The sequence below is a fragment of the Schistocerca americana genome, chromosome 9 (assembly GCF_021461395.2).
Source record: "Schistocerca americana isolate TAMUIC-IGC-003095 chromosome 9, iqSchAmer2.1, whole genome shotgun sequence".
Taxonomy (NCBI): Eukaryota; Metazoa; Arthropoda; class Insecta; order Orthoptera; family Acrididae; genus Schistocerca; species Schistocerca americana.
In genome coordinates this window covers 112,391,266-112,406,834 of record NC_060127.1, presented here as the reverse complement: position 1 = coordinate 112,406,834, position 15,569 = coordinate 112,391,266, and the positions used below count along the sequence as shown (strand labels likewise).

The following is a 15,569-nucleotide window of genomic DNA, read 5'->3' as shown; positions in this document are numbered from 1 at the left end:
AATGTGTGCTAAATAGTATCTCGAGTGCCAACCATTCATAACAGATCCAAACAATAAGACATTTTCTATGGGTCCATTTGTGCTATAGTAGGCAGCAAATTTTGCTCACTTTGCATATAGGAAGAGTCATATTCTCAAATGAAGAGAGACAGAAAGAATGAGCCATGACAAGCCAACTATTTCTGCTCTCAAAAAAAAAAAAAAAAAAAAAAAAATATGCACCTGCTACAATTCTCACCTACACTTGCTCTACCACTGTGTTTTACATTGCATTCTATGATTTATATTCACAGATACAGTCACAAAATTTACCCCACAAGCACTGGTTCCCTCTCTTCAGTATTCCACATGCAATACATTCTCATAGCACACTGGACCATCATTAAGCTCACCATCCCATTTAAACTATCACAATGTATTATGTGTCACATTTGCACAGTAAATCCACAGTTCAAGGAATACACCAAGAAATGCATTAATCACACTGTTCAAAATGGAAATGCCATGGCTGCAGCCCACCAAATTCTACTGCACAATCACTGTTATCACTGCATGAAGGAGATTTTCCACCAGCAGCCTTTAGATGAAACATGTAAGCTACATAAAGGTTCAACAAAACCTCAACATCAGGGACTGCATTAGCTACCATCCAAATAGCTACTAGCTCTTACCTTTCTTTCAATCCCTCTGCTCTGCACACTACAGCACATGTATGTATTCTCAAAATGAGGCAAAGCCTTGCACAACATTACAGTTCTTCCTGCTTCATGTAACACACACCAGATAGGACACTGTCCTCAATGTGAGTGCCCTTACTAGGCACTGTGCAGCCTAACACATCAATCATCTCAAGTCAACAGACTCATTGCCCAATATTATCAACAGCAGTTCCATGGTCATAAGTTCTAATTATCAAGGTGTACACACAGCAGCGTCCAAAAAGGATCAAACATGCATCTAATCATCAGGACACAAACACAAATTATAACACTGGCAGTGCTGTGAAAATGAATTAAGTACAACACTTGCCTCCCACACACTCACCAACTTTCACTGTACTGCCCTAGTCTCCTCCACTAAATTCTGACAGAAGTTTTGTCAAATCCTACATTTATCAGTAATCACTGCATGTGTGTACCACAAGTATGTTATGGAGCAAGAATTGCCACTAGACAGAACCACATTTCAATTGTCCACATTGGCATCTTTTTTCACACATAGCAGTTGCACAACAACTTACACTGAGGAGAATGTTTCTCACCAGCTCCCTAAGACATGTACACAATTCATCAGTGAACACAGCCTAGTCTGTGTACATGGTCCCCAACAACCATCAGCTAAACACTTCCACAAGTGCAGAATGAGTACACAGATAAACACAGCTTGAAGCATTGTTTCTATGACACTTACACCCCCTCAGGGGTTGCCAAAAATTGCCACAGAGACGGTATTTCACGTCTCTCTGGCGGGGTATTGGTAAAAGTTTTCAACTAGCAATAATCGCACCTCAGTTATACTTCATTCGTTACGATATTGCCACTGCGCAAAGATTAACTACCTAGCGCCTGGCACTGCTATTTATACCTGACGTTTGTTCCAAACACCTACAAGTACTTGCGTCATTGATACCTATCAGTATTACCTTACACTACTCAAGTTCCATTGGGGGAAACAAATACAGAAATATACAGAAAAAAAAAACAGTAAAATACATTTTATTAGAGGCAGACTTTCTGTTCTTTGCTCCTTGTGTCTAATAGTTGCTTACACGCCCACTCACCGCCATCTTAAACGCTCAAAACTGCACAGTAGTTCTCCCCTTGACCGTCAGGCGCGCTACTGCTCACTCGCCTAGCTCCACACAGACGAAAGTAGCACAACCTCATTTAGCAAATACCGGCACACCCATTAAGACTCTTCGTTAGATTTTGTTATTTTGTGACCGCTGGTTAGTACTAGACACCAAGAAAACTGCCAACTGCATTTACATTGACTTAACAAACCATACACTTCTCAGCAAAAGCTGTTTGACGTACTGAGCAGTAAAATGCTAGTTTTACTCGAATCATGCCGTGAAATTGATTAATGTCGATGGGTGAAATATTTGTGTAACAGATTAGGCACCCTGGAAACACAATGAAATGAGATTTACAAATCCTCTCATGTAGCTGTTTTAAGTTGTTGAAATGAGTTTACCTTGCAGGAAAGTACAACTAGAAATCAATCAGTAAATTGCTTCATAGCGCTGGGAACACGTGCTGCAGTCTTAAATATACAAGATACACGCTTATTCCACATTGCGCCAAACAACCTGCCCAAAAATATATATGTTGGACTCCTCTACTGTTGTTTATGTTCTTGTCCAAGAAGAATCATAGAAAGCTAACAGTATCCAAACCTGCCTGCTGTCTCATTGGCCCCAGCTAATATATTGCCTGACAAAAATGAAAATATCTGAATGTGTGCTAAATAGTATCTCGAGTGCCAACCATTCATAACAGATCCAAACAATAAGACATTTTCTATGGGTCCATTTGTGCTATAGTAGGCAGCAAATTTTGCTCACTTTGCATATAGGAAGAGTCATATTCTCAAATGAAGAGAGACAGAAAGAATGAGCCATGACAAGCCAACTATTTCTGCTCTCAAAAAAAAAAAAAAAAAAAAAAAAAAATATGCACCTGCTACAATTCTCACCTACACTTGCTCTACCACTGTGTTTTACATTGCATTCTATGATTTATATTCACAGATACAGTCACAAAATTTACCCCACAAGCACTGGTTCCCTCTCTTCAGTATTCCACATGCAATACATTCTCATAGCACACTGGACCATCATTAAGCTCACCATCCCATTTAAACTATCACAATGTATTATGTGTCACATTTGCACAGTAAATCCACAGTTCAAGGAATACACCAAGAAATGCATTAATCACACTGTTCAAAATGGAAATGCCATGGCTGCAGCCCACCAAATTCTACTGCACAATCACTGTTATCACTGCATGAAGGAGATTTTCCACCAGCAGCCTTTAGATGAAACATGTAAGCTACATAAAGGTTCAACAAAACCTCAACATCAGGGACTGCATTAGCTACCATCCAAATAGCTACTAGCTCTTACCTTTCTTTCAATCCCTCTGCTCTGCACACTACAGCACATGTATGTATTCTCAAAATGAGGCAAAGCCTTGCACAACATTACAGTTCTTCCTGCTTCATGTAACACACACCAGATAGGACACTGTCCTCAATGTGAGTGCCCTTACTAGGCACTGTGCAGCCTAACACATCAATCATCTCAAGTCAACAGACTCATTGCCCAATATTATCAACAGCAGTTCCATGGTCATAAGTTCTAATTATCAAGGTGTACACACAGCAGCGTCCAAAAAGGATCAAACATGCATCTAATCATCAGGACACAAACACAAATTATAACACTGGCAGTGCTGTGAAAATGAATTAAGTACAACACTTGCCTCCCACACACTCACCAACTTTCACTGTACTGCCCTAGTCTCCTCCACTAAATTCTGACAGAAGTTTTGTCAAATCCTACATTTATCAGTAATCACTGCATGTGTGTACCACAAGTATGTTATGGAGCAAGAATTGCCACTAGACAGAACCACATTTCAATTGTCCACATTGGCATCTTTTTTCACACATAGCAGTTGCACAACAACTTACACTGAGGAGAATGTTTCTCACCAGCTCCCTAAGACATGTACACAATTCATCAGTGAACACAGCCTAGTCTGTGTACATGGTCCCCAACAACCATCAGCTAAACACTTCCACAAGTGCAGAATGAGTACACAGATAAACACAGCTTGAAGCATTGTTTCTATGACACTTACACCCCCTCAGGGGTTGCCAAAAATTGCCACAGAGACGGTATTTCACGTCTCTCTGGCGGGGTATTGGTAAAAGTTTTCAACTAGCAATAATCGCACCTCAGTTATACTTCATTGGTTACGATATTGCCACTGCGCAAAGATTAACTACCTAGCGCCTGGCACTGCTATTTATACCTGACGTTTGTTCCAAACACCTACAAGTACTTGCGTCATTGATACCTATCAGTATTACCTTACACTACTCAAGTTCCATTGGGGGAAACAAATACAGAAATATACAGAAAAAAAAAACAGTAAAATACATTTTATTAGAGGCAGACTTTCTGTTCTTTGCTCCTTGTGTCTAATAGTTGCTTACACGCCCACTCACCGCCATCTTAAACGCTCAAAACTGCACAGTAGTTCTCCCCTTGACCGTCAGGCGCGCTACTGCTCACTCGCCTAGCTCCACACAGACGAAAGTAGCACAACCTCATTTAGCAAATACCGGCACACCCATTAAGACTCTTCGTTAGATTTTGTTATTTTGTGACCGCTGGTTAGTACTAGACACCAAGAAAACTGCCAACTGCATTTACATTGACTTAACAAACCATACACTTCTCAGCAAAAGCTGTTTGACGTACTGAGCAGTAAAATGCTAGTTTTACTCGAATCATGCCGTGAAATTGATTAATGTCGATGGGTGAAATATTTGTGTAACAGATTAGGCACCCTGGAAACACAATGAAATGAGATTTACAAATCCTCTCATGTAGCTGTTTTAAGTTGTTGAAATGAGTTTACCTTGCAGGAAAGTACAACTAGAAATCAATCAGTAAATTGCTTCATAGCGCTGGGAACACGTGCTGCAGTCTTAAATATACAAGATACACGCTTATTCCACATTGCGCCAAACAACCTGCCCAAAAATATATATGTTGGACTCCTCTACTGTTGTTTATGTTCTTGTCCAAGAAGAATCATAGAAAGCTAACAGTATCCAAACCTGCCTGCTGTCTCATTGGCCCCAGCTAATATATTGCCTGACAAAAATGAAAATATCTGAATGTGTGCTAAATAGTATCTCGAGTGCCAACCATTCATAACAGATCCAAACAATAAGACATTTTCTATGGGTCCATTTGTGCTATAGTAGGCAGCAAATTTTGCTCACTTTGCATATAGGAAGAGTCATATTCTCAAATGAAGAGAGACAGAAAGAATGAGCCATGACAAGCCAACTATTTCTGCTCTCAAAAAAAAAAAAAAAAAAAAAAAAAAATATGCACCTGCTACAATTCTCACCTACACTTGCTCTACCACTGTGTTTTACATTGCATTCTATGATTTATATTCACAGATACAGTCACAAAATTTACCCCACAAGCACTGGTTCCCTCTCTTCAGTATTCCACATGCAATACATTCTCATAGCACACTGGACCATCATTAAGCTCACCATCCCATTTAAACTATCACAATGTATTATGTGTCACATTTGCACAGTAAATCCACAGTTCAAGGAATACACCAAGAAATGCATTAATCACACTGTTCAAAATGGAAATGCCATGGCTGCAGCCCACCAAATTCTACTGCACAATCACTGTTATCACTGCATGAAGGAGATTTTCCACCAGCAGCCTTTAGATGAAACATGTAAGCTACATAAAGGTTCAACAAAACCTCAACATCAGGGACTGCATTAGCTACCATCCAAATAGCTACTAGCTCTTACCTTTCTTTCAATCCCTCTGCTCTGCACACTACAGCACATGTATGTATTCTCAAAATGAGGCAAAGCCTTGCACAACATTACAGTTCTTCCTGCTTCATGTAACACACACCAGATAGGACACTGTCCTCAATGTGAGTGCCCTTACTAGGCACTGTGCAGCCTAACACATCAATCATCTCAAGTCAACAGACTCATTGCCCAATATTATCAACAGCAGTTCCATGGTCATAAGTTCTAATTATCAAGGTGTACACACAGCAGCGTCCAAAAAGGATCAAACATGCATCTAATCATCAGGACACAAACACAAATTATAACACTGGCAGTGCTGTGAAAATGAATTAAGTACAACACTTGCCTCCCACACACTCACCAACTTTCACTGTACTGCCCTAGTCTCCTCCACTAAATTCTGACAGAAGTTTTGTCAAATCCTACATTTATCAGTAATCACTGCATGTGTGTACCACAAGTATGTTATGGAGCAAGAATTGCCACTAGACAGAACCACATTTCAATTGTCCACATTGGCATCTTTTTTCACACATAGCAGTTGCACAACAACTTACACTGAGGAGAATGTTTCTCACCAGCTCCCTAAGACATGTACACAATTCATCAGTGAACACAGCCTAGTCTGTGTACATGGTCCCCAACAACCATCAGCTAAACACTTCCACAAGTGCAGAATGAGTACACAGATAAACACAGCTTGAAGCATTGTTTCTATGACACTTACACCCCCTCAGGGGTTGCCAAAAATTGCCACAGAGACGGTATTTCACGTCTCTCTGGCGGGGTATTGGTAAAAGTTTTCAACTAGCAATAATCGCACCTCAGTTATACTTCATTGGTTACGATATTGCCACTGCGCAAAGATTAACTACCTAGCGCCTGGCACTGCTATTTATACCTGACGTTTGTTCCAAACACCTACAAGTACTTGCGTCATTGATACCTATCAGTATTACCTTACACTACTCAAGTTCCATTGGGGGAAACAAATACAGAAATATACAGAAAAAAAAAACAGTAAAATACATTTTATTAGAGGCAGACTTTCTGTTCTTTGCTCCTTGTGTCTAATAGTTGCTTACACGCCCACTCACCGCCATCTTAAACGCTCAAAACTGCACAGTAGTTCTCCCCTTGACCGTCAGGCGCGCTACTGCTCACTCGCCTAGCTCCACACAGACGAAAGTAGCACAACCTCATTTAGCAAATACCGGCACACCCATTAAGACTCTTCGTTAGATTTTGTTATTTTGTGACCGCTGGTTAGTACTAGACACCAAGAAAACTGCCAACTGCATTTACATTGACTTAACAAACCATACACTTCTCAGCAAAAGCTGTTTGACGTACTGAGCAGTAAAATGCTAGTTTTACTCGAATCATGCCGTGAAATTGATTAATGTCGATGGGTGAAATATTTGTGTAACAGATTAGGCACCCTGGAAACACAATGAAATGAGATTTACAAATCCTCTCATGTAGCTGTTTTAAGTTGTTGAAATGAGTTTACCTTGCAGGAAAGTACAACTAGAAATCAATCAGTAAATTGCTTCATAGCGCTGGGAACACGTGCTGCAGTCTTAAATATACAAGATACACGCTTATTCCACATTGCGCCAAACAACCTGCCCAAAAATATATATGTTGGACTCCTCTACTGTTGTTTATGTTCTTGTCCAAGAAGAATCATAGAAAGCTAACAGTATCCAAACCTGCCTGCTGTCTCATTGGCCCCAGCTAATATATTGCCTGACAAAAATGAAAATATCTGAATGTGTGCTAAATAGTATCTCGAGTGCCAACCATTCATAACAGATCCAAACAATAAGACATTTTCTATGGGTCCATTTGTGCTATAGTAGGCAGCAAATTTTGCTCACTTTGCATATAGGAAGAGTCATATTCTCAAATGAAGAGAGACAGAAAGAATGAGCCATGACAAGCCAACTATTTCTGCTCTCAAAAAAAAAAAAAAAAAAAAAAAAATATGCACCTGCTACAATTCTCACCTACACTTGCTCTACCACTGTGTTTTACATTGCATTCTATGATTTATATTCACAGATACAGTCACAAAATTTACCCCACAAGCACTGGTTCCCTCTCTTCAGTATTCCACATGCAATACATTCTCATAGCACACTGGACCATCATTAAGCTCACCATCCCATTTAAACTATCACAATGTATTATGTGTCACATTTGCACAGTAAATCCACAGTTCAAGGAATACACCAAGAAATGCATTAATCACACTGTTCAAAATGGAAATGCCATGGCTGCAGCCCACCAAATTCTACTGCACAATCACTGTTATCACTGCATGAAGGAGATTTTCCACCAGCAGCCTTTAGATGAAACATGTAAGCTACATAAAGGTTCAACAAAACCTCAACATCAGGGACTGCATTAGCTACCATCCAAATAGCTACTAGCTCTTACCTTTCTTTCAATCCCTCTGCTCTGCACACTACAGCACATGTATGTATTCTCAAAATGAGGCAAAGCCTTGCACAACATTACAGTTCTTCCTGCTTCATGTAACACACACCAGATAGGACACTGTCCTCAATGTGAGTGCCCTTACTAGGCACTGTGCAGCCTAACACATCAATCATCTCAAGTCAACAGACTCATTGCCCAATATTATCAACAGCAGTTCCATGGTCATAAGTTCTAATTATCAAGGTGTACACACAGCAGCGTCCAAAAAGGATCAAACATGCATCTAATCATCAGGACACAAACACAAATTATAACACTGGCAGTGCTGTGAAAATGAATTAAGTACAACACTTGCCTCCCACACACTCACCAACTTTCACTGTACTGCCCTAGTCTCCTCCACTAAATTCTGACAGAAGTTTTGTCAAATCCTACATTTATCAGTAATCACTGCATGTGTGTACCACAAGTATGTTATGGAGCAAGAATTGCCACTAGACAGAACCACATTTCAATTGTCCACATTGGCATCTTTTTTCACACATAGCAGTTGCACAACAACTTACACTGAGGAGAATGTTTCTCACCAGCTCCCTAAGACATGTACACAATTCATCAGTGAACACAGCCTAGTCTGTGTACATGGTCCCCAACAACCATCAGCTAAACACTTCCACAAGTGCAGAATGAGTACACAGATAAACACAGCTTGAAGCATTGTTTCTATGACACTTACACCCCCTCAGGGGTTGCCAAAAATTGCCACAGAGACGGTATTTCACGTCTCTCTGGCGGGGTATTGGTAAAAGTTTTCAACTAGCAATAATCGCACCTCAGTTATACTTCATTGGTTACGATATTGCCACTGCGCAAAGATTAACTACCTAGCGCCTGGCACTGCTATTTATACCTGACGTTTGTTCCAAACACCTACAAGTACTTGCGTCATTGATACCTATCAGTATTACCTTACACTACTCAAGTTCCATTGGGGGAAACAAATACAGAAATATACAGAAAAAAAAAACAGTAAAATACATTTTATTAGAGGCAGACTTTCTGTTCTTTGCTCCTTGTGTCTAATAGTTGCTTACACGCCCACTCACCGCCATCTTAAACGCTCAAAACTGCACAGTAGTTCTCCCCTTGACCGTCAGGCGCGCTACTGCTCACTCGCCTAGCTCCACACAGACGAAAGTAGCACAACCTCATTTAGCAAATACCGGCACACCCATTAAGACTCTTCGTTAGATTTTGTTATTTTGTGACCGCTGGTTAGTACTAGACACCAAGAAAACTGCCAACTGCATTTACATTGACTTAACAAACCATACACTTCTCAGCAAAAGCTGTTTGACGTACTGAGCAGTAAAATGCTAGTTTTACTCGAATCATGCCGTGAAATTGATTAATGTCGATGGGTGAAATATTTGTGTAACAGATTAGGCACCCTGGAAACACAATGAAATGAGATTTACAAATCCTCTCATGTAGCTGTTTTAAGTTGTTGAAATGAGTTTACCTTGCAGGAAAGTACAACTAGAAATCAATCAGTAAATTGCTTCATAGCGCTGGGAACACGTGCTGCAGTCTTAAATATACAAGATACACGCTTATTCCACATTGCGCCAAACAACCTGCCCAAAAATATATATGTTGGACTCCTCTACTGTTGTTTATGTTCTTGTCCAAGAAGAATCATAGAAAGCTAACAGTATCCAAACCTGCCTGCTGTCTCATTGGCCCCAGCTAATATATTGCCTGACAAAAATGAAAATATCTGAATGTGTGCTAAATAGTATCTCGAGTGCCAACCATTCATAACAGATCCAAACAATAAGACATTTTCTATGGGTCCATTTGTGCTATAGTAGGCAGCAAATTTTGCTCACTTTGCATATAGGAAGAGTCATATTCTCAAATGAAGAGAGACAGAAAGAATGAGCCATGACAAGCCAACTATTTCTGCTCTCAAAAAAAAAAAAAAAAAAAAAAAAAATATGCACCTGCTACAATTCTCACCTACACTTGCTCTACCACTGTGTTTTACATTGCATTCTATGATTTATATTCACAGATACAGTCACAAAATTTACCCCACAAGCACTGGTTCCCTCTCTTCAGTATTCCACATGCAATACATTCTCATAGCACACTGGACCATCATTAAGCTCACCATCCCATTTAAACTATCACAATGTATTATGTGTCACATTTGCACAGTAAATCCACAGTTCAAGGAATACACCAAGAAATGCATTAATCACACTGTTCAAAATGGAAATGCCATGGCTGCAGCCCACCAAATTCTACTGCACAATCACTGTTATCACTGCATGAAGGAGATTTTCCACCAGCAGCCTTTAGATGAAACATGTAAGCTACATAAAGGTTCAACAAAACCTCAACATCAGGGACTGCATTAGCTACCATCCAAATAGCTACTAGCTCTTACCTTTCTTTCAATCCCTCTGCTCTGCACACTACAGCACATGTATGTATTCTCAAAATGAGGCAAAGCCTTGCACAACATTACAGTTCTTCCTGCTTCATGTAACACACACCAGATAGGACACTGTCCTCAATGTGAGTGCCCTTACTAGGCACTGTGCAGCCTAACACATCAATCATCTCAAGTCAACAGACTCATTGCCCAATATTATCAACAGCAGTTCCATGGTCATAAGTTCTAATTATCAAGGTGTACACACAGCAGCGTCCAAAAAGGATCAAACATGCATCTAATCATCAGGACACAAACACAAATTATAACACTGGCAGTGCTGTGAAAATGAATTAAGTACAACACTTGCCTCCCACACACTCACCAACTTTCACTGTACTGCCCTAGTCTCCTCCACTAAATTCTGACAGAAGTTTTGTCAAATCCTACATTTATCAGTAATCACTGCATGTGTGTACCACAAGTATGTTATGGAGCAAGAATTGCCACTAGACAGAACCACATTTCAATTGTCCACATTGGCATCTTTTTTCACACATAGCAGTTGCACAACAACTTACACTGAGGAGAATGTTTCTCACCAGCTCCCTAAGACATGTACACAATTCATCAGTGAACACAGCCTAGTCTGTGTACATGGTCCCCAACAACCATCAGCTAAACACTTCCACAAGTGCAGAATGAGTACACAGATAAACACAGCTTGAAGCATTGTTTCTATGACACTTACACCCCCTCAGGGGTTGCCAAAAATTGCCACAGAGACGGTATTTCACGTCTCTCTGGCGGGGTATTGGTAAAAGTTTTCAACTAGCAATAATCGCACCTCAGTTATACTTCATTGGTTACGATATAGCCACTGCGCAAAGATTAACTACCTAGCGCCTGGCACTGCTATTTATACCTGACGTTTGTTCCAAACACCTACAAGTACTTGCGTCATTGATACCTATCAGTATTACCTTACACTACTCAAGTTCCATTGGGGGAAACAAATACAGAAATATACAGAAAAAAAAAACAGTAAAATACATTTTATTAGAGGCAGACTTTCTGTTCTTTGCTCCTTGTGTCTAATAGTTGCTTACACGCCCACTCACCGCCATCTTAAACGCTCAAAACTGCACAGTAGTTCTCCCCTTGACCGTCAGGCGCGCTACTGCTCACTCGCCTAGCTCCACACAGACGAAAGTAGCACAACCTCATTTAGCAAATACCGGCACACCCATTAAGACTCTTCGTTAGATTTTGTTATTTTGTGACCGCTGGTTAGTACTAGACACCAAGAAAACTGCCAACTGCATTTACATTGACTTAACAAACCATACACTTCTCAGCAAAAGCTGTTTGACGTACTGAGCAGTAAAATGCTAGTTTTACTCGAATCATGCCGTGAAATTGATTAATGTCGATGGGTGAAATATTTGTGTAACAGATTAGGCACCCTGGAAACACAATGAAATGAGATTTACAAATCCTCTCATGTAGCTGTTTTAAGTTGTTGAAATGAGTTTACCTTGCAGGAAAGTACAACTAGAAATCAATCAGTAAATTGCTTCATAGCGCTGGGAACACGTGCTGCAGTCTTAAATATACAAGATACACGCTTATTCCACATTGCGCCAAACAACCTGCCCAAAAATATATATGTTGGACTCCTCTACTGTTGTTTATGTTCTTGTCCAAGAAGAATCATAGAAAGCTAACAGTATCCAAACCTGCCTGCTGTCTCATTGGCCCCAGCTAATATATTGCCTGACAAAAATGAAAATATCTGAATGTGTGCTAAATAGTATCTCGAGTGCCAACCATTCATAACAGATCCAAACAATAAGACATTTTCTATGGGTCCATTTGTGCTATAGTAGGCAGCAAATTTTGCTCACTTTGCATATAGGAAGAGTCATATTCTCAAATGAAGAGAGACAGAAAGAATGAGCCATGACAAGCCAACTATTTCTGCTCTCAAAAAAAAAAAAAAAAAAAAAAAAAATATGCACCTGCTACAATTCTCACCTACACTTGCTCTACCACTGTGTTTTACATTGCATTCTATGATTTATATTCACAGATACAGTCACAAAATTTACCCCACAAGCACTGGTTCCCTCTCTTCAGTATTCCACATGCAATACATTCTCATAGCACACTGGACCATCATTAAGCTCACCATCCCATTTAAACTATCACAATGTATTATGTGTCACATTTGCACAGTAAATCCACAGTTCAAGGAATACACCAAGAAATGCATTAATCACACTGTTCAAAATGGAAATGCCATGGCTGCAGCCCACCAAATTCTACTGCACAATCACTGTTATCACTGCATGAAGGAGATTTTCCACCAGCAGCCTTTAGATGAAACATGTAAGCTACATAAAGGTTCAACAAAACCTCAACATCAGGGACTGCATTAGCTACCATCCAAATAGCTACTAGCTCTTACCTTTCTTTCAATCCCTCTGCTCTGCACACTACAGCACATGTATGTATTCTCAAAATGAGGCAAAGCCTTGCACAACATTACAGTTCTTCCTGCTTCATGTAACACACACCAGATAGGACACTGTCCTCAATGTGAGTGCCCTTACTAGGCACTGTGCAGCCTAACACATCAATCATCTCAAGTCAACAGACTCATTGCCCAATATTATCAACAGCAGTTCCATGGTCATAAGTTCTAATTATCAAGGTGTACACACAGCAGCGTCCAAAAAGGATCAAACATGCATCTAATCATCAGGACACAAACACAAATTATAACACTGGCAGTGCTGTGAAAATGAATTAAGTACAACACTTGCCTCCCACACACTCACCAACTTTCACTGTACTGCCCTAGTCTCCTCCACTAAATTCTGACAGAAGTTTTGTCAAATCCTACATTTATCAGTAATCACTGCATGTGTGTACCACAAGTATGTTATGGAGCAAGAATTGCCACTAGACAGAACCACATTTCAATTGTCCACATTGGCATCTTTTTTCACACATAGCAGTTGCACAACAACTTACACTGAGGAGAATGTTTCTCACCAGCTCCCTAAGACATGTACACAATTCATCAGTGAACACAGCCTAGTCTGTGTACATGGTCCCCAACAACCATCAGCTAAACACTTCCACAAGTGCAGAATGAGTACACAGATAAACACAGCTTGAAGCATTGTTTCTATGACACTTACACCCCCTCAGGGGTTGCCAAAAATTGCCACAGAGACGGTATTTCACGTCTCTCTGGCGGGGTATTGGTAAAAGTTTTCAACTAGCAATAATCGCACCTCAGTTATACTTCATTGGTTACGATATTGCCACTGCGCAAAGATTAACTACCTAGCGCCTGGCACTGCTATTTATACCTGACGTTTGTTCCAAACACCTACAAGTACTTGCGTCATTGATACCTATCAGTATTACCTTACACTACTCAAGTTCCATTGGGGGAAACAAATACAGAAATATACAGAAAAAAAAAACAGTAAAATACATTTTATTAGAGGCAGACTTTCTGTTCTTTGCTCCTTGTGTCTAATAGTTGCTTACACGCCCACTCACCGCCATCTTAAACGCTCAAAACTGCACAGTAGTTCTCCCCTTGACCGTCAGGCGCGCTACTGCTCACTCGCCTAGCTCCACACAGACGAAAGTAGCACAACCTCATTTAGCAAATACCGGCACACCCATTAAGACTCTTCGTTAGATTTTGTTATTTTGTGACCGCTGGTTAGTACTAGACACCAAGAAAACTGCCAACTGCATTTACATTGACTTAACAAACCATACACTTCTCAGCAAAAGCTGTTTGACGTACTGAGCAGTAAAATGCTAGTTTTACTCGAATCATGCCGTGAAATTGATTAATGTCGATGGGTGAAATATTTGTGTAACAGATTAGGCACCCTGGAAACACAATGAAATGAGATTTACAAATCCTCTCATGTAGCTGTTTTAAGTTGTTGAAATGAGTTTACCTTGCAGGAAAGTACAACTAGAAATCAATCAGTAAATTGCTTCATAGCGCTGGGAACACGTGCTGCAGTCTTAAATATACAAGATACACGCTTATTCCACATTGCGCCAAACAACCTGCCCAAAAATATATATGTTGGACTCCTCTACTGTTGTTTATGTTCTTGTCCAAGAAGAATCATAGAAAGCTAACAGTATCCAAACCTGCCTGCTGTCTCATTGGCCCCAGCTAATATATTGCCTGACAAAAATGAAAATATCTGAATGTGTGCTAAATAGTATCTCGAGTGCCAACCATTCATAACAGATCCAAACAATAAGACATTTTCTATGGGTCCATTTGTGCTATAGTAGGCAGCAAATTTTGCTCACTTTGCATATAGGAAGAGTCATATTCTCAAATGAAGAGAGACAGAAAGAATGAGCCATGACAAGCCAACTATTTCTGCTCTCAAAAAAAAAAAAAAAAAAAAAAAAAATATGCACCTGCTACAATTCTCACCTACACTTGCTCTACCACTGTGTTTTACATTGCATTCTATGATTTATATTCACAGATACAGTCACAAAATTTACCCCACAAGCACTGGTTCCCTCTCTTCAGTATTCCACATGCAATACATTCTCATAGCACACTGGACCATCATTAAGCTCACCATCCCATTTAAACTATCACAATGTATTATGTGTCACATTTGCACAGTAAATCCACAGTTCAAGGAATACACCAAGAAATGCATTAATCACACTGTTCAAAATGGAAATGCCATGGCTGCAGCCCACCAAATTCTACTGCACAATCACTGTTATCACTGCATGAAGGAGATTTTCCACCAGCAGCCTTTAGATGAAACATGTAAGCTACATAAAGGTTCAACAAAACCTCAACATCAGGGACTGCATTAGCTACCATCCAAATAGCTACTAGCTCTTACCTTTCTTTCAATCCCTCTGCTCTGCACACTACAGCACATGTATGTATTCTCAAAATGAGGCAAAGCCTTGCACAACATTACAGTTCTTCCTGCTTCATGTAACACACACCAGATAGGACACTGTCCTCAATGTGAGTGCCCTTACTAGG

The 15,569-nt window shown here is 40.0% G+C and overlaps 6 non-coding genes across 6 annotated transcripts; all 6 read right to left on the bottom strand.

Moving 5' to 3' along the window:
* Window positions 1-1,411: 1,411 nt before the first annotated feature.
* LOC124551519 lies at window positions 1,412-1,551 on the bottom strand. Its single transcript, XR_006967883.1, has one exon. It is a non-coding gene; the product is annotated as a U4 spliceosomal RNA (small nuclear RNA).
* A 2,319-nt stretch (window positions 1,552-3,870) lies between these two features.
* LOC124551486 lies at window positions 3,871-4,010 on the bottom strand. Its single transcript, XR_006967854.1, has one exon. It is a non-coding gene; the product is annotated as a U4 spliceosomal RNA (small nuclear RNA).
* A 2,319-nt stretch (window positions 4,011-6,329) lies between these two features.
* On the bottom strand, window positions 6,330-6,469 carry LOC124551485. Its single transcript, XR_006967853.1, has one exon. It is a non-coding gene; the product is annotated as a U4 spliceosomal RNA (small nuclear RNA).
* Window positions 6,470-8,786: 2,317 nt separating this feature from the next.
* LOC124551484 lies at window positions 8,787-8,926 on the bottom strand. Its single transcript, XR_006967852.1, has one exon. It is a non-coding gene; the product is annotated as a U4 spliceosomal RNA (small nuclear RNA).
* A 2,318-nt stretch (window positions 8,927-11,244) lies between these two features.
* On the bottom strand, window positions 11,245-11,384 carry LOC124551504. Its single transcript, XR_006967869.1, has one exon. It is a non-coding gene; the product is annotated as a U4 spliceosomal RNA (small nuclear RNA).
* A 2,318-nt stretch (window positions 11,385-13,702) lies between these two features.
* Window positions 13,703-13,842, bottom strand: LOC124551483. Its single transcript, XR_006967851.1, has one exon. It is a non-coding gene; the product is annotated as a U4 spliceosomal RNA (small nuclear RNA).
* Window positions 13,843-15,569: the final 1,727 nt, after the last annotated feature.